Here is a 23,592-nt window from a genome sequence, read left to right as displayed (position 1 = left end):
CCGTCTATGGGGTCGCACAGAGTCGGACATGACTGAAGTGACTTAGCAGCATATATATTATGTATGTTCCTTCTTGTATTCTTTTCCATTATAATTTACCAGAGGATATTGAAAATATTTCCCTATCCTATGCACTGGGATCTTGTTGTTTACCCCCTCTACATATAATACTCTGCACCTGCTAATCCCAAACTCCTAATCCATCCTTGCCCCATTCTCCCTCCTCCTTGGGAATCACAAATTTGTTCTGTATGTCTGTAAGCCTATTTCTGTCTTGTAGATAAGTTCATTTGTGTCATATTCTAGACATCACATGAAAGTGATATGGTATCTGTCTTTGTCTTTCTGACTTCACTTAGTATGATAATCTCCAAGTTCATCCATGTTGCTGCAAATAGCATCATTTCATTCATTTTATGAGTAATATTCCTTTGTATGTGTAAACTACATCTTATTCACGCATTCATCTGTTGATGGGCATTTAGGTTGCTTCCATGTCTTGGCCATTATAAATGATGCTGCAATGAATATTGGGATGCATGTATCTTTTTGAATCAGAGTTTCTCCTGATAAATGCCCAGGAGTGGACTCCCTGGATCATATGGTAGCTCTATTTTTAGTTTTTTTGAGAAACCTCCAATAGAGGTCATACCAGTTTGCATGGAATATGGATTTCCCATAGAGGTTGCACCAGCTTACATGGAATATGGATTTCATAACGGAACTTTTGCTCCTGGATGTGACACTGATTCTAAAAGCTCCAGGTCCAGAAAGCGAGCCCCTCTTGTTCCGTTTGGTGCTGTGACGTAAAGCCTGCAATGAGATTCAGGTGCAGGAGTGGGCGAGGCAGGGCTCAGTCGAATTCTGGAGGAAGTAAGGTCCTTTCTAAGGAATAGAAGCTGAGCTTACACATGCTGAAAGTGCGCGTGCTACAGGCAGAAGCTGAAGGGAAGAGAGAAACATGGAGAAAGAAGGAGGAGATAAACAGGATGAAAGTAAAGAGAGGTGGTCAGAAGAGAAGGAAGGAAGTAGAAAAGAGTGAACTAAAATTAAAACGAGTACCTTCAATGTGCCAGCCACTTTGCTGTCCACCTCAGACCCGTTAAGCCCATTCATTCTCACAGAACCCCATACATTAGATGTTACTGCTTATAATTTAGGAGGCTTCTCTGGTGGCTCAGACAGTAAAGAATCTGCCTCAGTGCAGGAGACCGGGGTTTGATCCCTGGGTTGGGAAGATCCTCTAGAGAAGGGAATGGCTACCCACTCCAGTATTCTTACCTGGAGAACTCGATGGACAGAGGAGCCTGGCGGGCTACAGTCCATAGGGTCGCAAAAGAGTCAGACACGACTGAAGCGCCTTAGCATGTATGTATACTTCAGAGGAAACAGAGAAGAGGCTGACTGACTCTCTCAGTAGGACTGAGAGCTGTTGGATGCTGCAATCTGTATTGTCTGAGGCTTTGGATTCATGCTTTAATTATTTTTCCTCAACAATCAGATTCCAAAAGAAACCAAATAGGTAACATGAAGGTGTCATTTGGACTGGGGGTTACGAATGGTGGCCAAACAGAGAATGTTTGCCCCAGTTAAAAATTAAGTATTGTGTTGGCGTTGGGAAACCATTCTGAGTGCCCACTGGTGAACTTTTTGTCTTTTTCGTGTCATTTTTGCTCTCAGTACTCTCCCTCCCTACAGTCCTCCCAACTCTGATTCCCTCTTTGTTCACCTCTCCTGCCTCTCAGCTCCAGAGATTCTTTCTTAACTAGAAAAGTTCCTTTTATTTCTTCCCTTTAATCCACCAGGATTCCTGGGTCAGTTAAAATTCTATCACTTTCCTTTTTAACTTTGCTAACATAAATAATAAATTTTAACTTGTTCCAGTAAAAGAACAGTCCATTTAGAGTCTGGATGATAGAAGCACTCTTTGGAATGTTCAAATCTACCTTGGGAAAATTTAAGGGCTAGAGCTCACAAGCTTTCCCAGGTTCACACAGGTTTCCCAAGGTCTTGATTTGTGACCAACAGCCTAATGTTAAAGCTCAGCGTTCCCTTCTTTCTGTAGAACTGTTGTTTCCTCTGTCTTTTATTCAAATAACAGAAAATCCCTGCTTCTTCACTCATAACCATTAAGAAAAGGAATTCAGGTAGTAAATATATAGGTGAAGGTGATAATATATCATATTTATATATAGCTTCACTGTTTAAAATGATCTCATTTGCTCATCACATCAAACTTAGGAAATGGGGATAAAAGATATTATTTCTACTTTCCAGATGGACAAATGAAGACTCAGAGGATTTGTCTTATTTTGCCTAAATTATACCCCACAAAAGTTAAGATGAGAAATCCAGTCTGTGATCCTTAATTGAATACCCTTTTTAACATGCCACTGTTTCTCATAAAGAAATCAATATTTATGGCAGCTAATGTTGCTTCATTTGCTTCTTTTTCTCCTAATTTGCTACCTGCTAATGTGTTTTAGGATCATATTAACTACTCAGTTTCATTAGTGCTGTGTCCTAATCTCTCATGAACCCCCAATGCAAGTATGTGAACTAGCCCAGGCTACTTAGGTGGAGGAAGAGAGATTAATGAGCCTCAGATTATACTAATCTGAGGCAATCCTACACCAGACTTCCACCAGGCAACTCCCAGATATGTGAGAGAGCCTGACCAAGATCAACAGAGGGGCCTTCTTGAGGTATAACTGCCTGCAGAAGGCAAGGTTACAAGTACACTCCGCTAACATGGAGACCTGTAAGCAATAACAAATGTTTATTACTTTACGATATTGAATTTGGGGTTGGTTGTTATGCCGCAGTAGCTAAATGATGTAAAACCTTATCTTGGGTACTAGTGATACAGATCTGACATAGACAAACCACCCCAGTTTCTGCAAACCACTGTTGGTTTTAAAAGATAATATATTTGGAATCTGACTTCCAAATAAAAAACTTAAAAATTTTTTTTAAGTTGCAAGACCACTTGCCTGTCTGATTGATTAATGGTGTATTTCTGTGTATAGAAATAATTTGAAGATGTGTTCAAGGTAGGCCAACTGACTGAATATTATTAAACATAAAACCTACTGGGCTGTTAATATTTTGATGAATAGTGCATTGTTTTAAAAATACCCAGTCATTTCACTAAAACATCTTTTAATCCTCTGTCCCATACATTTCAGATTTCTTTATAAGGAATCCAAATGAGTCCAGAACATAGAGTGGAATAAGAGTTATTATACTAAGCTGTACATTTTCAGTGGGAGCCGTATTGCCCACAAAGGGAAGAAAATTGGTTCTTTGGGGGCAAAAACCTTAGATGTTACAATGGCATGTGGCCTTCTGAAAGGCCCTAGTGCATACAAATATATAGTATATCCATGATATTAGACTTAGGGAGGAGAGGGATGATCTAGTATAAAAAATTCTAAAAAGTCTCCTTAGGGGAGGTGATAAAAAAAAAAGTTGCGAAACATTGTTCTAAGCAGAAGTTGGCCCCAAATTGTAATGGGCAATAATTTTTTCCATCATATTCTCTTACATCATTTATTTTCCTCTTAATTTATAGCCTTTAATGATGCTTCTGGTTTCTGTTTTCCATTTTCACTCAAAATGAAATCCATTTCTCTTCATTTCTGGAATAGCTTCCAGAGTAGAATCCTTGCTAATATTTTCACCATCACCATCATTAATTATTTACTTTTTATAAGGAACCACTAGCAAACACTGTCTCTGGATAAATATATTCCATCTGCTACAGAGTTCTCCAGCCTTGTTTCCATGGAGTCCCTGTAGATGCAAGTCCCTTACACCTGGCTGGTTTAGCAGCAAGTGTGAGAGAAAACAGCTGATTGATGTACCCAGATAAGGTGGTAAGAGAGTCTTTTCATACTGTGGTCTCCTGGGAGGCAAGGGTTTCTGCTAGAGTAACCCTCTGGCCTCTCTCCATCCCCTCCCCCTTAGCCGTTAAGGAGCAGAGACTCAACTAATAAGCGAGGCTGAAAGAAACTGAGAATGCTTGGCTCAAGTCTTGCCTTGCAGGATCAGCTTGCCAGCAAAGAGCGTTCATCCCCATCTGTTCCTTAGGCAAGGTTTTCAGGAACATCCCCCAGTGGGGAGGATAGTGTTTCCCCAAGTACCTGTAACTCATATGTAAGTTCCAAAGGAGCCATATTGGCAGCAGAGAGAGGGTACTTTCTTGAACTAGCCGTTTTCAGTCTTAAAAGTTTTCCTTTGATCTTTGATGCCTGTGTCTATCAGTTGGCTCCAGGCTTGGGTGGGTACAAATATTGGTGCAAGAGACTTGTTTCCTTAAATCTGCACATGAATTTCCCTTAGATGAAGCTTTTCTAAAGTTGAGATAAACTTCTTAAGTTCAACTTCTTTACACAGCCCTTCAGTTAGACCTAGAATGGCTGGATTCCATAATTTATGCCTCCTACATGGCTAACCCCACCTCCTGTGTATGAAACACACAAACCACAGAATACATTAGGATCGCCACAAATGGGTCAAGCATGACGATCTTAGGTTAAATACCTCTGTAGAGCTCATGATTCAGAGTCCAGATCCTTAAAAGGGAAAATTCAGTACTCTCTTCTTTTATCTGGAAACGATTCCTTCATATACTTATTCAGCAAATACACATGCTGCACACATCACAAGCACTCTGCATTTGCTACCCTGCCCTCTTGCTGCAAGAGATGCATGTAAGACACATTTCTAAATTGTGAGACCTAAACAGACTTGCTCCACAACTTCTGCAAAGACTTCTGCTTTAATGGAAAAAAGTGTAAACCTGGCTGGCATTTCTTTCTTTTCCTGACTTAATTGTGGACCTGGAAGCACAGCAGCCTTCCCGCACCATGAATTTAATAACAATGAGGGCGAGACGAGATCAATCATGCGCTGAGCATGTTGAAGCAGGAAGACAGAAAGAGCCAGAACTCCTCTTGGCAGTTGAAATGATAGGAGTCAAAGCCACCAAGTACCTTCCTCCAGATTCCTTTTTACTCTGTGGGGACAATAAATCATATTTATTAAGTCTCTGCTAGTCAGGCCTTTTGTCACTCGCAGTCAAATGTTTTCCTGATATATGACAGACAACAGTGGATCCACTTCCTACTCTGAAGTTGCTCATAGTCTAGAGTGACCTCAACAGAAGTGAAAAACATTATGATAAAGGTAAATACAGTTCAGTTCAGTTCAGTCGCTCAGTTGTGTCCGACTCTTTGGGACCCCATGAATCGCAGCACGCCAGGCCTCCCTGTCCATCACCAACTCCTGGAGATCACACAGACTCATGTCCATTGAGTCAGTGATGCCATCCAGCCATCTCATCCTCTGTCGTCCCCTTCTCCTCTTGCCCCCAATCCCTCCAGCATCAGAGTCTTTTCCAATGAGTCAACTCTTCGCATGAGGTGGCCAAAGTACTGGAGTTTCAGCTTTAGCATCATTCCTTCCAAAGAAATCCCAGGGCTGATCTCCTTCAGAATGGATTGGTTGGATCTCCTTGCAGTCCAAGGGACTTTCAAGAGTCTTCTCCAACACCACAGTTCAAAAGCATCAATTCTTCAGCACTCAGCTTTCTTCACACTCCAACTCTCACATCCATACATGACCACTGGAAAAATACAGGTAAATATAGGAAGACAGCAAATAGAAAATGGGCCCTAATTTAGTCAAGAGTGGAATTTTTGGAATAGTTAAATCTAGGATAAAACCTACTTTACTGACTAAGGTCTGTTTGGTCAAAGCTATAGATTTTCCAGTAGTCAGCATCACTGACTTGATGGACATGAGTCTGAGTAAACTCTGGGAGTTGGTGATGGACAGGGGAGGCCTGGCGTGCTGCAGTCCATGGGGTTGGAAAGAGTCGGACACGACTGAGTGGCTGAACAACATAGGGTTAAGTGTTCTAGAGCAACAAGTACAAGCAATAGCAACAAGGCAGTAGAGTTAGAAGAGAGGAAAGGAGCAAAGCCAGATGAGGACAAAGAGACAGCCAAGGGCAAGACGTGAATCAGATCAAACCTGCCCAACCCACACCTGTTCTATGCTGCATGGCAGAACCGTATGGTAGCCATGCTACATTGTAGACAAGAGATTATGTCCAATCATTGTTTATTTCCTACTGGTATCCTTTTCATCAAGAAACATATCTCCTTACATGTACTGAAAAAGTTGGGGATGATTCAATATACAAATCTCATAAGCTTTCCTTCTCTTAGCTGGGGGCAATTCAGAAGCCAAGCTTTGTCTCAGATGTTTAACAATAAATATTCTATTCAATATTCTCTTTTAAAGAAAACATGTTTTGGACCCAAATCTGTGCTCTATCTTCCTTGAAATTCTCCAAACTCTTTATGCTTTCATGGCCTGGTTCTTCTGTTGCCCTTAGTGATAGCTGAGTGAAATGAGGGGACTTGTGGAAAGTACTCTTAGGTGGCCATAGTTGTCTGAGAGGAGAGAAGGAGGAATCACAGGGTGGCCCAGTGAGCTGAGCCAAACAGCCCTCAGCTAGCGGGTGTCTGGGATGAGCTCTTCGACTTGATGATTCTTCTTCCAGGAGTTGCCATTTCATTGACTGCAAGTTTTACCTTCTACCTGCCCATGATTACTTAACAAATCTCAAACCTTGGTGGCTTAAAACAACCACTATTTATTTAACTCATTATAAAAGTTCAGTTCTTGGTTCAAGTTTGGCTTATTCTGGTTGGCTCTGCTCATGCATTTATGGATAGCTACTGGGCTGTGACCACTGCATTTTTGATGATTGTGGTTGTTAACATCTGGACCATTGACGTCTCTCATCCTCCAACCTGGTTTACATGATGTCTCAGGTTCCAAAGCAACAAAGAAGAAAACACTGATGTGTAAACACGTTTTAAGTCTCTGCTTGTGTTATGCTTGCTACCTGTCCAAGGTCATATTCCTCCTCTTAATGAGAGGAGCAAGGAATAACAGAGACACATCGGAAAGAATACAGATAATAGGAGGTACTTAACTAGTGGTCATCTTTGGCAAGAAGACCACTACAGCTACACATTAAAATCAACTGGGTCCGTGCCTGATTCCTGGGCAGGACACCAAACCAATTATATCAGAATGTTCTGGGAGTAGAACCTGGGATCAATGCTAATTTATTTATTTATTGCCAGTGGTCGAGAGCTCTATCTCCAGCTCTGGGGCACCAGTTTACAGAAGAGTTGGGCCTCCCAAGAAACTATTTTTCAGTAGGGATATATGATTTTTGTTTAATTATGAAAAAAATCAAAGCATAGTTGATTTACAATGTTGTGTTAGTTTCAGGTATACAGCACAGTGATTCATACATATATATTTCAGATTCTTTTCTCTTATAGGTTATTACAAAATATTGAGTACAGTTCCTGTGCTACACAGTAGGTCCTTGTTGGCTATCTATTTTATATATAGGAGTGTGTGTGTGTTAATTGTCATTGTTCAGTCAGTAAGTTGTGTCCTACTCTTTGTGATCCCATGGTATCAAACTCTTAATTTATTCATCCCACTTTTCCCCTTTGGTAACCATAAGTTTGTTTTCTACTGGTCTATTTCTGTTTTGTAAATACATTCATTCATATCATGTTTTAGATTCCACATATAAGTGATATCACACAATATCTGTCTTTCTCTGATTTGTATCACTTGGTATGATAATCTCTAAGTCCATCCATGTAGCTGTTAATGGCATTATTCCATTTTATTTTTTTATTGTTGAGATGTGGTTATTGTTGTTCAGTCGCTTACTCATGTACGACTCTGCAACCCCATGGACTGCAGCATGCCAGGCTTCCCTGACCATCACCACCTCCCAGAGTTTGTTCAAACTCATGTACATTGGGTTGATGATATCATCCAATCATCTCATCCTCTGTTGCCCCCTTCTCCTCCTGCCCTCAATCTTTCCCAGCCTCAGAGTCTTTTCCAAAGAGTCAGCTCTGGGCATCAGGTGGCCAAAGTATGGGAACTTCAGCTTCAGTATCAGTCCTTCCAATGAATATTCAGCGTTGATTTTCCTTTAGGATGGACTAGTTGGATCTCCTTGCTGTTCCAAGGGATTTTTAAGAGTCTTCTCCTACACCACAGTTCAAAAGCATCAATTCTTCAGTGAATTGAAGAAAGAAAGAATTCACTGAAGAAAGAATTGTGGTCCAGCTTTCACATCTGTACATGACTACTGGAAAAACCATAGGTTTGACTATACAGACCTTTGTCGGCAAAGTAATGTCTCTACTTTTTAATACACTATCTAGGTTTGTCATAGCTTTATTCCAAGGAGCAAGCACCTTTTAATTTCAAGAGGGCAGCCACCATCTGCAATGATTTTGGAGCCCAAGAGAAGAAAATCTTTCACTGTTTCCATTTTTCCTCCATCTATTTGCCATGAAGTTATGGGACCAGATACCATGATTCTAGTATTTTGAATGTTGAGTTTTAAGCCAGCTTTTTTCACTCTACTCTTCCACTTTCATCAAGAGGCTCTTTAGTTCTTCTTTACTTTCTGCCACTAGGGTGGAGTCATCTGCATATCTGAGGCTATTGATATTTCTCCCAGGAATCTTGATTCCAGCTTGTGTTTCATCCACTCCAGCATTTCTCATGATGTACTCTTCATATAAGTTAAATAAGCAGGGTGACAATATACAGCCTTGGCATATTCCTTTCCCAATTTGGAACCAGTCTGTTGTTCCATGTCCAGTTCTAACTGTTGCTTCTTGACCTGCATACAAGTTTCTCAGGAGGCAGGTAAGTTGGTCTGGTATTCCCACTTATTTAAGAATTTTCCACAGTTTGTTGTGATCTATACTGTCTAAGGCTTTAGTGTATTCAATGAAGCAGAAGTAGATGTTTTTTTCTGGAATTCCCTTAGTTTTTCTATCATCCAATGGATGTTGGCAATTTGACCTCTAGTTGTTCTGCTTTTTCCAAATCCAGCTTGTAAATCTGGAAGTTCTCAGTTCACATACTGTTGAGGCCTAACTTGAAGGATTTTAAGCATTACTTTGCAAACATGTGAAATAAATGCAATTTTGCAGTAAGTAGTTTGAGTATTCTTTGGCATTGCCTTTCTTTGGAATTGGAATGAAAGCTGACCTCTTCCAGTCCTGTGGCCACTGCTGAGTTTCCTAAATTTGCTGACATATTGAGTGCAGTACTTTAACAGCATCATCATTTAGGATTTGAAATAGCTCATCCAGAATTCCATCACCTCCAGTAGCTTTGTTCATAGTAATGATTCCTAAGGCCCACTTGACTTTACACTCCAGGATGTCTGGCTCTGGGTGAGTGATCACACTATCATGGCTGGGAAGTATTCCACTGTATATATGTACCACATCTTCTTTATCCATTCATCTGTCAATGGACATTTAGATTGGATCCATGCCTTGGATATTGTAAACAGTGCTACTATGAACACAGGGGTACATGTAACTTTTTGAATTATATTTTTGTCCAGATATATGTCCAGGAGTGGGATTGTAGGATCATACGGCAACTCTATTTTTAGTTTTTAAAGGAACCTCCCTGCTATTTTTCATAGAGGCTGTACCAATTTACATTCCCACCAACACTGTAGGAAGTTCCTTTGAGAAACTTATTTTACAGTTGGCAAACTCTTCAATGGGGCTTCCCAGGTGGCTCAATGGTAAATAATCCACCTGCCAATGCAGGAGACTCAGGTTTGATCCCTGGGGCAGGAAGATCCCCTGCAGAGGGAAATGACAACCCACTCTAGTATTCTTGCCTGGGAAATCCTATGGACAGAGGAGCCTGGCAGCCTACAGTCCGTGAAGTCACAAAAATGTCAGACAGGACTCAGTGACTAAACAACAACAAAACTCTTCAGTAGTTCAGGACTTTTTGATATGCAAACACTGTTTTGGTCCAGCTGATTGGGAATGTCAATCCAGTTAAAATTGGCCCCCGTAGATCAGATTTCCTCAAACTTTGGTGTGTATCAGAATCATATGGAAGGCTTGTTAAAACAAAAATTGCTGAACCCCATCCCCAGAGATCCTTGATAAATAGGTCTGGAGTGAGGCCCAAGAATGTGCCTTGGAAGTTCTCAGGTGCTGCTGCTGCTAATTGGACAGGACATTTTGAGAAGACACACATGTAGACATACAGTGTTACTAGTCACTCAGTCGTGTCCGACCCTTTGTGATCCCATGAACTGTAGCCTGCCAGGCTCCTCTGTCCAGGAAATTCTCCAGGACAGAATATTGGAGTGGGTAGCCGTTCCCTTCTCTAGGGGATCTTCCCAACCCAGAGATCGAACCCGGGTCTCCTGAATTGCAGGCAGATTCTTTACCATCTGAGCCACCAGGGAAGCCCTGGCCTTAGCTAAATAGCATGTAACCAAGGTAGTCTCGTTGTCCTGTGAAAGGACTGTGGTTATTACTGTGAGTTGAAGTGACTTTTGCAGGAGTTTTAAAAATCTTTTACTCCAGGACATTCAGATACAGCCAGAGAGTAAGTCACTCTGTCATAGGTTAGCAGGTCCTTTGCTGGGATAAGACTGTGCCAATTCCTGAGGCTTTTTGTGGGTCTCTCTAGAGCATTCACTTGACTAACAATCCAGTTCTATACTTTCCCTCCCAGCTTTCTATTAAATAATGAGAAAAGATGAGGATTTGGAGTAGCTGCAGCAAAGCAGCCTGAAATCTCCAGTCCCAACAATGAAAGTCTGAGACATTACAGAGAACTTATTCATCCAGTTAACAGTGTTCAATCTGAACCCTCAACAGGTCTCAAATGAATCCCTGCGGAGCCCATGAACTTAACCCGATACCAACAGAGAGTTAGTAATAATAGGGGAAAACCACTCGCTTTTTTGCGAGATAAGAGCCAATGCGTTTTAAGTGCAGCATTTGCAGCCCATGCCTTGAGCATAAGGAACAAAACACTCTGACTTTTCCTGATAATTGCAATGGAGAATGAAAGGACTCTTATCAGCACTGGCCAGAAAATTATTTTCTATTCTTTTATGTAATCACCCACCTATGGATAAAGTACACACGCCATCTAAGTATTCCTACCCAATTCTAGGTAACGCGACTTCAAGTTTCACAGTTCACTCTCCATGGGAATCTCAAAAGCAGAAGGATGGTTTTACTTAATATATAAGCCATTGCTTGATACTCATAGCAACATTACTAGCTTTGCCAGAGCTCGACACAACTCTAACCCCAATCTAAGCAGTGCTCAGCCTTGGTCCCTGAAGTGTTACTGATCTACCCTCCCCCCCGCCCCCCCCCCCAGTAATTTTTGAAGCTTGAGGCTCCTTTTCTTTATTCCAGTGCCCCTGAATATCCTGGGTATTTTTTCTCTCTGTGATCATTCAGGACACACTTTATCTTAGACCCCTTTTTTTTTTAAAGATTGAAGTATAGTTAATTTCGATGTTCTGTTAGTTCAAAGTGTACAGCAAAGTGATTTGTATTTTATCTATATATATATTCTTTTTCAAATTATTTTCCATTATAAGCTATTACAAGATATTGAGCACAGTCCCCTGTGCTATACAGTTGGTCCTTGTTGTTTACCTATTTTATATATAGTATTGTGCATCTTTTAATTCAAAATTCCTAATTTATGTCCCCTCCTCCCTGTTATCCCCTTTGGTAATGAAGGTCTGTTTTCTATGTCTGTGAATCTAAATTTCTTTTTTGTAAATAAATTCATTTGTATCATTTCTTTAGATTCCATATATAAGTGAGGTATGATATTTGTCTTTCTCTTTCTAATCTAACTTAATAATCTCTAGGTCAATCCATGTTGTTGCAAACAACATTATTCCATTCTTTTTGTGGCTGAGTAATATTCCATTATATATACACCACATCTTCTTTACCATTTATCTGTTGATGGGCATTTAGATTGCTTTCATGTTCTGGCTATTGTAAATAATGCTGTTATGAACACTCGGGGTGTGTGCATTTTTTTGAATTAGAATTTTCTCCAGATATATGCCCAGGAGTGAGATTGCAGGATTATGCAGCAACTCTATTTTTAGTCTTTTGAGGAAATTCCATACTGCTTGTTCTCCATAGCGGTTGCACCAACTAACATTCCCATCAGCAGTGTAGGGGGTTTCTTTTTTTCTCCACACCTTCTCCAGCATTTATTATCTATAGAATTTTTGTGATGGCCATTCTGACTGGTGTCAGGTGATACCTCATTGTAATTTTGATATGCATTTCTCTAATAATTAGTGATGCTGAGCATCTTTCCATGTGCCTGTTGACAAATCTATGTGTCTTCTTTGGAGCTATGTCTATTTAGGTCTTCTGCCCATTTTTTGATGCTATATATATATATATATATATATTTGGTCAGGACACACTTTCTCCTAAACCTTTTGAGGCTAAGCCCCTATAGCAGAGATGTTTTGGCCTCAAACAACATGGTTATTTCCGTTTTACCATGAGTTCTCTCCCCTTCCCTGTGCATATAGGAATACCATAGGGGCACCAGTTCAGGTGCATACAACAAGAATTATTATTAGGGAAATAACAATCTCCAAGTCTACATTAATAACATCAATTTCTGCTCAGGTCCCCAGTCAGGAGGGCTCCCCTAGGATTCAGAAGCTGGCTTTTGCTCATCCCACCAGCATGTTTATATATTCCTGCATCCCTCCTTGGGCCACCGCATCTGCTTTATTTCTGGAGTCTGTTTACCAGCTGTAGTAATTGGGACAAAATACATCAATTCATTCCCAAGTATTTCAGGTTTGGACAAAAGCAGGAAAGGCCAAGTTTCCTGGCACAGAAACCTCAGCAAGGCTGGGCTTAGCCTCCTTCACTTTCCTTCCATTCCTGCAGCACTGTCCTCTTCCTCTACCCTTTTTCTTCTATATCAATTCTGTTTTTTCCCTCTTTATAATAATCTCAAATACTTGCCTATTTCTTAGTTGTGAGGTTTCAGTCTAGGCAGAGTTAAAGTTATTCTCTTCATACTCACACTGGTTCACAAATCTCTTAGGAGGTGTGTTGTGCCAGCGATGGTAATGGAGTACAGCGGAGCATGCCTGGGGTTTAGACCACTTGCTCCTTCTGACTATCACATCTAATCCCTGGGCCAATGCACCAGAAATCTCATGATGGTAGTTTCTTTAAAAAAATCAGTCAAATAATATGTGTGTAACCCAGGAATTAAGCCAGTTGATAATATTAACATTACTGTACACCCTCAGTAAGTGGCTTTGGATGAAATGACCACTGGTCTGGAGACTACATACACAAATACGCTGTGGGTAAATAAATAACCACCACCAGCCACATGAACATGTTTATCTCAAGCTGACCAACTTGGAGTTATTTTGAGTTTTATAGGAACCACACTGCATAGAACAAAACAAAATGTGGAGATTGAGGAAATTGTTTCAAATGGACTTTCTAGTTCAAAATTTAGTCAATTTCTCAAAAGTAAAAAAGAGTAGATTCAATAATTTGCAAGATCTAATTACCATATCTTTCTTTCTAGGATTTCAAATTTCGTATTTTTTCTCTTTGTTCAAAGCAAACTCAGATGAGACCAGTTTGAATGTTTGATTAAAAAGTTTACTAATTTTTTAAAATATGTTTAATCTGCTAATATTTGTTTATTACCTGGAAATTTAGTTCATTTACATTTATTGTCATTACTAATGTATTTGAACTCACTTATTAAATTTCATTTTGCTGTTTATACTTAACCTATTTTTAAAACTGATTTTTTTGTTCTCTTTTCTTACTTTGTTTTGAAATAAGGTTCACCCAATTCTAACCTTTTCTCTGTACTAATTTTCTCTTTACTAAACAAATAATTAGTTTAGTTTTTTTTTTTTTTTTAGAAAATACCCTGGAAATTTTAATATCACCGTTTAACCTTATAATAGCCTAAAATGAATATCAGTACATTATCTGCTTCCTGAACAATACAATACTTTTAAGACACTTTAATCATCCACTCAAGTTATATGTTTTGTTGCTCAGGATATTGGGTCTATCTTGAATTTGTGTTTTTTTATTATTGTTTACATTGTGAATATTTGTTTGGCTTTTGTATCATTTATTCATTTTTCTGGTTCACAATTCCCTCTCATACCTCAGCTCTGCCTTTCTGGAATCATCTGTTTTCTTCTTAGAGCACATTCTTTAGGCAATCTTTAGAGTGGAATTGCTGTGAGCAAGCCCACTCATTTGTGTATGACTTTCTTTCTCTCTCTCATGAGGTATGCCATGAGTAATATAATGAAAATGTGTCGTTTAAAGTATAATGTCTAAAGTAATACCCACCCAGGTTAAACTTTGTCAGTTTTTGTCTGTCTATATTTGCCCTTGTTATTGAAAGAATTTTTTTATTGAGTATAGAATTCGAGGTTAACTAATATCTTTTCTCTTTGAAGTTATTATCATCACACTTGTTTCTGTCTTCCGATATTTTTCAGAAGAAATTGGCTGTCTAAGTTTTATTTCTTTGTTGGAAATTTGTCTTTCCTTTGTGGTTGCTTTTTAGATCTTTTATTTTGTGCTTACTAAAATACATCAAAGTATATAGAATTTATTGCACTTAATGAGATTTGATCAATTTTGGAAAATGATAGCCATGATGTCTTGATGGGTCACATTTTGCCTCTCCTGGCCCTCACACACTTGATTTTCTCCTTCTGAAACTCAGTAGACATGTGCTGGAACTTCTCAGTCTACCACCCATATCTCTTAGCCTTTCATTCATAATTTCCATCTTTTGGTCTATGAGTTGTATTTTAGATAATTTTATTAGATCTAGCTGATGCCTCAATGTTTAATCTATCCATTAGACTTCAGGTAATTTTCCAAATTTTTCTAATAAAAAAATCTCTTGTTCTATTGTCATTATTTCAACATCCTTTTGGATTTTTAAAAATAACATTTAAACTTTCTTTCCTATTCCATATTGGTTAAAATAAACATCTGCTGTGTTTGTCAATCTTATTCTGGTGACCCCTTATCTTGCTTTGTCCTTTATCCATCGATTAAAACCAAAGATCCAAGATTGTGCTCCCTCCAATAAATTAAAGACTTCTTCACTTGCTTTACAGATCTACTTGGTAAACTTCAGCAGGGGAAGACCAAGAAGCCGGAGTGGAGAGAAAGGACTGTCTCCTTAGACAGACCTTGTCTGATGTCCCTGCCACATGCAGCTGGAAAGCATGGTGTCTATAATAACTAAACTGAGCAATGAAGAAGTGAGAGGACCGTCTGTGTCTGCATTTAAACAGGTTGTTAAAGAGAGAAAATACAGATGAGGCTTTGGGGACACAGTAACTTGGCCCACTAGTGAAATGGGCCCAGTAAAGATTAATATATGCCCAGCTGAATTAACCAGCTTTCTCTTTTGGGGAGAAACAAAGGAGAGAGGGAAAATATTGGCAGAAGTCCCCTCCTGAAAATGGCCTGTGGAAGACACTTCCGGTTTCCCACATCAACAATCTTTTGGCTCAGCTCTGATTTCAGCTGCAGCTGTTGTGGAGAGTTTTGTGTGAGCTGAGCCACCTTGCAGACAACACTGCATCTGAAACAAGTCGTGACTTCAGCTCTTTGCTTTGGAACCTTGTCTGAAGCCTCAGGAAGCTGCTCAGCCTTCGAGCAAGATGGTAACACTCAACACACAGGGAGGTACAGCTGGTGGACAATTGGGCTATTTCTTTGGGAAGCTCCTAGATATGATTCTTTGGGTCTTTTCTCCTGGGCTGCTGATATTCCCTGAAGACTATCTTCTACTATCCTGCCATCTGGTAGCTAAAGTGGGAAGAAGGCAAAGTTCTCCATATTGAATACATGTTTATATCATTTCCTGTTTTCCACTAGGGAATCAGCCACGGTGATTACAAAAAATTTTCATGTCCTCATAAATGTTCACAAGACTCACCCATGGACAGAACAGTCAATGAACATTTTCTAAGTGGAAGTTACAGTGTTCATCTCTGTGATTCCACGCATAATGGCCCTGGTTTTGCACAGCTGGCTATTTCTTTTGAGCTTAGCTCATCCACTGGAAAAATGTAACACATTTATTATAATCATGGTAGAGGGAAAAAAATTTAAATGAAACCTAGATGTGTGAAAATAGCTTGATGACATTTCTCTAGCATCAAAACTAATTATTGATTGTGCTTATATTTTAAGAACTTTTTTTTATTTTGAAAAATTCAAATCTTCAAGAAATAGTGAACTTGCATATCAGTTCAGTTCAGTTCAGTCGCTCAGTCATGTCTGACTCTTTGCAACCCCATGGACTGCAGCACACCAGGCCTCCCTGTCCATCATCAACTCCTGGAGTTTACTCAAACTCATGTCCATTGAGTTGGTGATGCCATCCAACCATCTCATCTTCTGTCGTCCCCTTCTCCTACCACCTTCAATCTTTCCCAGCATCAGGGTCTTTTCAAATGAGTCAGTTCTTCACATCAGGTGGCCAAAGTATTGGAGTTTTAGCTTCAGCATCAGTCCTTCCAGTGAATATTCAGGACTGATTTCCTTTAGGATGGACTGGTTTGATCTCCTTGCAGTTCAAGAGACTCTTCAAGAGTCTTCTCCAACACCACAGTTCAAAAGCATAATTCTTTGGTGCTCAGCTTTCTTTATAGTCCAACTCTCACATCCGTACATGACTACAGGAAAAATCATAGCTTTGACTAGATGGACCTTTGTTGAGAAAGTAATGTCTGCTTTTTAATATGCTGTCTAGGTTGGTCGTAACTTTTCTTCCAAGGAACAAGCGTCTTTTAATTTCATGGCTGCAGTCACCATCTGCAGTGATTTTGGAGCCCAAAAAAATAAAGTCTGACACTGTTTCCACTGTTTCCCCATCTATTTCCCATGAAGTGATGGGACCAGATGCCATGATCTTAGTTTTCTGAATGTTGGATTTTAAGCCAAGTTTTTCACTCTTCTCTTTCACTTTCATCAAGAGGCTCTTTAGTTCTTCTTCGCTTTCTGCCATAAGGGTGGTGTCATCTGCATAGCTGAGGTTATTGAATTTCTCCTGGAAATCTTGATTCTAGCTTGTGCTTCTTCCAGCCCAGCGTTTCTCATGATGTACTCTGCATATAAGTTAAATAAGCAGAGTGACAATATACAGCCTTGATTTACTCCTTTTCCTATTTGGAACCAGTCTGTTGTTCCATGTTCAGTTCTAACTGTTGCTTCCTGACCTGCATACAGATTTCTCAAGAGGCAGATCAGGTGGTCTGGTATTCCCATCTCCTTCAGAATTTCCCACAGTTTATTGTGGTTCACACAGTCAAAGGCTTTGGCATAGTCAATAAATAAGAAGTAGATGTTTTTCTGGAACTCTCTTGCTTTTTCAATGATCAATTTGATCTCTGGTTCCTCTGCCTTTTCTAAATCCAGCTTGAACATCTGGAAGTTCATAGTTCACATACTGTTGAAGCTTGGAGAATTTTGAGTATTGCTTTTCTAGCGTGTGAGATGAGTGTAGTTGTGTGGTAGTCTGAGCATTCTTTGGCATTGCCTTTCTTTGGGATTGGAATGAAAACTGACCTTTTACACTCAGCCACTGCTGAGTTTTCCAAATTTGCTGGCATACTGAGTGCAGCACTTTCAGAGCAGCATCTTTTAGGATTTGAAATAGCTCAACTGGAATTCCATCACCTCCACTAGCTTTGTTTGTAGTGATGCTTTCTAAGGCCCACTTGACTTTGCATTCCAGGATGTCTGGCTCTAGGTTGATGATCACACGTTCATGATTATCTGGGTCATAAATATCTTTTTTGTACAGTTCTGTGTATTCTTGCCACCTCTTCTTAATATCTTCTGCTTCTGTTAGTTCTACACAATTTCTGTCCTTTATTGTGCCCATCTTTGCATGAAAAGTTCCCTTGGTATCTCTAATTTTCTTCAAGAGATCTCTAGACTTTCCCATTCTATTGTTTTCCTCTATTTTTTTTTCACTGATTACTGAGGAAGACCTTCTTATCTCTCCTTGCTATTCTTTGGAACTTTGCATTCAAATGGGTATATCTTTCCTTTTCTCCTTTGCCTTTCACTTCTCTTCTATTCACAGCTATTTGTAAGGCCTCCTCAGACAACCATTTTGCCTTTTTGCATTCTTTTTCTTGGGGATGGTCTTGATCCCTGCCTCCTGTACAATGTCTTAAACCTCTGTCCATAGTTCTTCAGGCACTCGGTCTGTCAGATCTAATCCTTTGAATCTATTTGTCACTTGCCCTGTATAATCATAAGGCATTTGATTCAGGTCATACGTAAATGGTCTAATTGTTTTCCCTACTTTCTTCAATTGAAGTCTGAATTTGGCAATAAGGAATTCATGATGTGAGCCACAGTCAGCTCCCAGGCTTGTCCTTGTTGACTGTATAGAGCCTCTCCATCTTTGGCTGCAAAGAATATAATCAATCTGATTTCTGTGCTGACCATCTGGTGATGTCCATGTGTAGAGTCTTCTCTTGTGTTGTTGGAAGAGGGTGTTTGCTATGATCAGTGCGTTCTCTTGACAAAACTCTATTAGCCTTTGGCCTGCTTCATTCTGTACTCCAAGGCCAAATTTGCCTGTTACTCCAGGTGTTTCTTGACTTCCTACTTTTGCATTCCAGTCCCCTGTAATGAAAAGGACATCTTTTTTGGGTGTTAGTTCTATAAGGTCTTGTAGGTCTTCATAGAACCATTAACTTCAGCTTCTTCAGCGTTACTGTTCTGGACATAGACTTCGATTACCGTGATATTGAATGGTTTCCCTTGGAAATGAACAGAGATCACCCTGTCGTTTTTGAGATCACACCCAAGTACTGCATTTCGGACTCTTTTGTTGACTGTGATTGCTACTCTATTTCTTCTAAGGGATTCCTGCCCACAGTAGTAGATATAATGGTCATCTGTATTAAATTCACCCATTCCAGTCCAGTTTAGTTCACTGACTCCTAAATTGTAGCTGTTCACTCTCACATGGAAGTGGAAGTGTTTGACCACTTCCATTTTGCCTTGATTCTGGACCTAGTGTTGTAGCCACGTGTTCCGGTTCCGGGAAACAAACTCACTCAGAAGGACAATGCAGATAGTGGAGTGCAGTTAATTACACCGGCGGGCCCAAGGCAGAGTCTCCTGTTAGCCAAGGATGCCGACCAGCATTTGTGAAAATCTTTTATATCCCATGCGTATGTGTCTGAACCCACCACTCCAAATTCCTTGAGACTTACATAAACCAAGGAAAATACAATCCCAATAACCCCATGATTCACGTGGCTATGTGCTCATGTGCTCAAACAGTCAAACAATTAGCCAATAATCAATAAACCTGAGGTTACACTCCAATAGATACAGAAAAATTTATGGCCTGTCTGGAGGAAGGGGTGATTAGTGTATGTTTTCTCTTAGGCGATGAGTAACCTAGATATGATCTTCAAGGTTTCCGGGTCTGGAGGGGGTCTTATCCTTCTGTTGTTGTTTTCATAGGCACTAAACACAGAATTCAGAGTCCATTGGAAAGGTGGCTGAGCATGATTAGCATGAATAGGCCTAAGATGGAGTCCAGGCCCTATAAATTCCTTCTTCACTAGCATTCCAGGTTCCTATGCAGGGTTGCTCTTTACAGCATTGGACTTTACTTCCATCACCAGTCACATCCACAACTGGGTGTTGTTTTTGCTTTGGCTCTGTCATTTCATTCTTTCTGGAGTTATTTCTGCAATGATTTCAGTAGCATATTCGGCACCTACTGACCTGGGGAGTTCATCTTTTAGTGTCCTATCTTGTTGCCTTTTCCTACTGTTCATGGGGTTCTCAAGGCAAGAATACTGAAGTGGTTTGCCATTCTCTTCTCCAATGGACCACATTTTGTCAGAACTGTCCACCATGCCCCATCCGTCTTGGGTGGCCCTACATGGCATGACTCATAGTTTCAGTGAGTTAGACAAGGGTGTGGTCCATCTAATCAGATTGGTTAGTTTCCTGTGATTATGGTTTTCAGTCTGTTTTCCCTCTGATGGAGAAGGATAAGAGGCTTATGGGGAAAATTGGATCTTGTTCTGATGGGTGTGGCCATGTTCAATAAATCTTTAATCCAATTTTCTGTTGATGGGTGGAGCTGTGTTCCCTCCCTGTTATTTACCTGGGGCCAAACTATGGTGGAGGTAAGGAAGATAATGGCGACCTCCTTTGAAAGGTCCCATGCATGAATTGCTACAGTCCGTGCCCCCAGCCCTGTATCAGGCCACCACTGACCCATGCCTCTGCTGGAGACCCCTAGATATTCACAGGCACGTCTGGGTCAGTCTGTTGTGGGGTCAGTGTTCCTTTCTCCTGGGTCCTGGTGTGCACAAGGTTTGTGCCCACCAAGAATTTGTTTCCCTGTCCTGTGTAAGCTCTGGCAGCTCTATGGTGGGGTTAATGGCGACCTCCTCCAAGAGGCTTTATGCCATACCCAGGTCTGCTGCACCCAGAGCCCCTGCCCCTGCGGGAGTCCACTGCTGACCCGTACCTCCACAGGAGGCACTCAAACACAGTTCTGTCTCAGTCTCTGTGGGGTCTCTGGGTCCTGGTGCGCACAAGATTCGTTTGAGCCCTCTGAGTATCTCTGGCAGGTATGGGGTTTGATTCTAAAGGCAATTTGTCCCTCCTATCATCTTGCTGGGGCTTCTCCTTTGTTTCTGAACATGGGGTATCTCCTCACAGTCACTCGAGCACCACACTGCCGCCGCTCCAGCACCTACCATATGAGGAACTTCCATATATCCTTCACTTAAACACTTAAATTCATCAGTTAACTTTTTGCCACATTTACTTTTCCTTTCTTTCTCTTTTTCTGTCTGTTCCTCTTTCTCTCTTCTCTGTTTGTTTATATATATGTATGTCTATATGCATATATACACATATATATTTTATGAACCAGTTGAGAGTAAGTTGTTAACATTACCTTCTTTCCTAAATACTTTTGCTAGTATTTGCCCAGACAAGTGTGTTCACTTACATAACCATAGTACAATGATCAAAATCAGAAAATACAGCATTGACATAAGATTATCTAATGTAGAATATATATTCAAATTTTGCTGATGGTCTTGATGTCTTTAATAGCAATATTTTCCTCTTACAGTGTCTACTATAGTATCAGGTATTTTATTTAATTTTTGTATCTTTTTAGTCTCTTTTAATCTGAAAAAGATCATCAATCTTTTTTTGTCTCTCAAGACATTGAAATTTTTGAAGCACACAGGCCAATTTTGTATATAATCTGCTGACATTAAAAAATAGTTTTAAAAATAGCTGATTTGAGAATGAGTAGTACTTCAAATCCATAGGCACAGTTGTAGTTTCTTTAGAATATGTCAGTTTGTGGTTTGAATTTTGCAAAGTTCCTCATCCTTTTGCCTTTAAATTGTACTGTATGGAGACACACACGCGCACGCACGCGCGCACACACACACACACACACACATGTTTCAATTAGGAGAAAATAAATGAACTTAGGGCTTTGAGACATTCCCTAATATAACTGCATAATTGGGGTCAATGTTGTGGTGCCCCACAAAGCTGTGATAGGAATCACTGGCTTATTGTGAAACACAGGACATATAGATCTGAACATATCTGGCAGATCAACAATCTCAAAAACCTTTAAGTCACACATCTGGAAATAAAACTTAAGGTAATATATAAAATTAAGATTGTGTCAAGAAAAGGCATACTAAAACCAAAAAAAAAGTTTACTTGTCTACTTAGAGAATAAGACTGGTGATCCTATACAGTTCACACGAACAATGATATATGGTAACCTACTTTTTATATGATTTCCCTTTAGAACTAAAATCCCAGTTATGATGAAGAAAAAGGATATTGCTTATTAGAAGGACATTTCAACATCCAAGCACAGAAGACAAGCTTCATCTCCAGCAGCCCAGCTCCCCGAGCTTTGCCAACCAGTACATTTCAGTAGAACTAAAGCTCAGTCCTTGTGATACCTTTGAGGAACAATTGCCAGAGGATTTCCTCTTGAGGAATTTGATGTTCATACCAAAGCGAAAGACAAATATGAAACCAAAGTGGATAAGAAAGACAAAGAGCTGCCAGTGGTGCTTAATCTCTGGACTCCTACAGGTTAATGGACTGGCAAGCAGAAACAGGTAAGTGATATTGATTCTATAAGCCTCCAAGTGTGGAGTTTCCTGGTTTGTTCTGTGTTCTGTGTGAGTACAGATAATGTGATTAGAAGGAATCAAGCATTCATTCAGTCCTGTCTTTGAATCATATCACGCTCCAAAGTAATTTTTCAGACAGTGGTTTTGAACATTTTAAACATCTCTATCCTACCACTCCATACACTGTACTCTTTTAATTACGTTATATCAACTGCATTATAATTATGTCTAACTTCAGGACATTTCTGCTTTGTTTTAAAACTATATTGACTACTCAAGGCTCTGTACTGAGTGGCTCAGAATTTGTTCCAACTGCTTGTACTAATGTCAGCATCTGAATTAAGCAAGTGTCTGTCAGATTCGGGGAAATAGAAACTCTCTCAATAAACTGCAAGGCATTCCAGATCAAAGGAGTGAAGGGAACTGCTGTTCATAGCCCTTTCTCAAGAAATATTATTATTCAATTTGACCTGAAGCCATAAGAAGATGTGATATAATATATGTTTATAGAGTGTGTAGTTTAACATGAGGTAGCATTATAAAACAGGAGAAGGCAATGGCAACCCACTCCAGTACTCTTGCCTGGAAAATCCCATGGACGGAGGAACCCAGTAGGCTGCAGTCCATGGGGTCGCACTGAGTCGGACACGACTGAAGCGACTTAGCAGCAGTAGCAGCAGCAGCATCATAAAAAGGAAATTACAAAGTTGTATTCAGCTTGATGTTCTTATTAATGTTTGTTACCTTTCTTTTTCTGTTGAGTTGGTTTTCTACTAGGAAGATAGCATTGGTCTTTTTCTATTTTTGATTTAAATGAAAAATAGTGAAAACATTCACAGCAATTTAACATTTTTTATTTGTGACTCTTACCTGCAGAGATAGTGCACTAAAGTAAGAGACTGCAGTCACATAAGTGAATAATTTATTCAATTACCTCATGCCTATCCTTCCCTTTACAATTTTAATGAAATTGTAGAAACAAAATGACTTTTGATCCAATGGATTTAGTGCCTTTGAGAGAACTAAAAATACAAGTTATCTATAAAATATTTTTGGTTTGTTTGAATGGAAGGATAAAGACAAGGGTGGAACTGAAATTGCCTTCTTTTCTTGAGAGGCTAGGAGATGAAACTCAGAAACACTGAAGGGTTTTAGATATATTGCAAAGACAACATCAATAACAGAAACTCCACAGCCTCCCTTTTTTCCCCATGAAATGTTCTTGTTTTATTTTTGGAGCCACTTTTCTCCTGTTCTAGCAGCAGCATATAACTCACAATAAGCTTTTCATTCAGGTTGAAAACTGAAGGTTTAGGAAAGTGTTCATGCACTAAACCCAGAAGACCATCATGCTGGAAAGGGTGTGTGATCCCCAAGTTAGGAGTAGGAAAAAGCGTTGGAGGAATGGGGACATTGAAAAGATG

The 23,592-nt window shown here is 39.8% G+C and overlaps 1 long non-coding RNA gene across 1 annotated transcript; it reads left to right on the top strand.

The window, feature by feature from the left end:
- Positions 1 to 2,671: 2,671 nt before the first annotated feature.
- Positions 2,672 to 22,217, top strand: LOC129626184 (uncharacterized). The gene is made up of 3 exons (XR_008701804.1): positions 2,672 to 2,761; positions 15,098 to 15,277; positions 21,832 to 22,217. It is a non-coding gene; the product is annotated as an uncharacterized LOC129626184 (long non-coding RNA).
- Positions 22,218 to 23,592: the final 1,375 nt, after the last annotated feature.

The sequence above is a fragment of the Bubalus kerabau genome, chromosome 13, assembly GCF_029407905.1.
Source record: "Bubalus kerabau isolate K-KA32 ecotype Philippines breed swamp buffalo chromosome 13, PCC_UOA_SB_1v2, whole genome shotgun sequence".
Lineage (NCBI taxonomy): Eukaryota > Metazoa > Chordata > Mammalia > Artiodactyla > Bovidae > Bubalus > Bubalus kerabau.
This window is presented reverse-complemented; position numbering and strand designations above follow the sequence as displayed.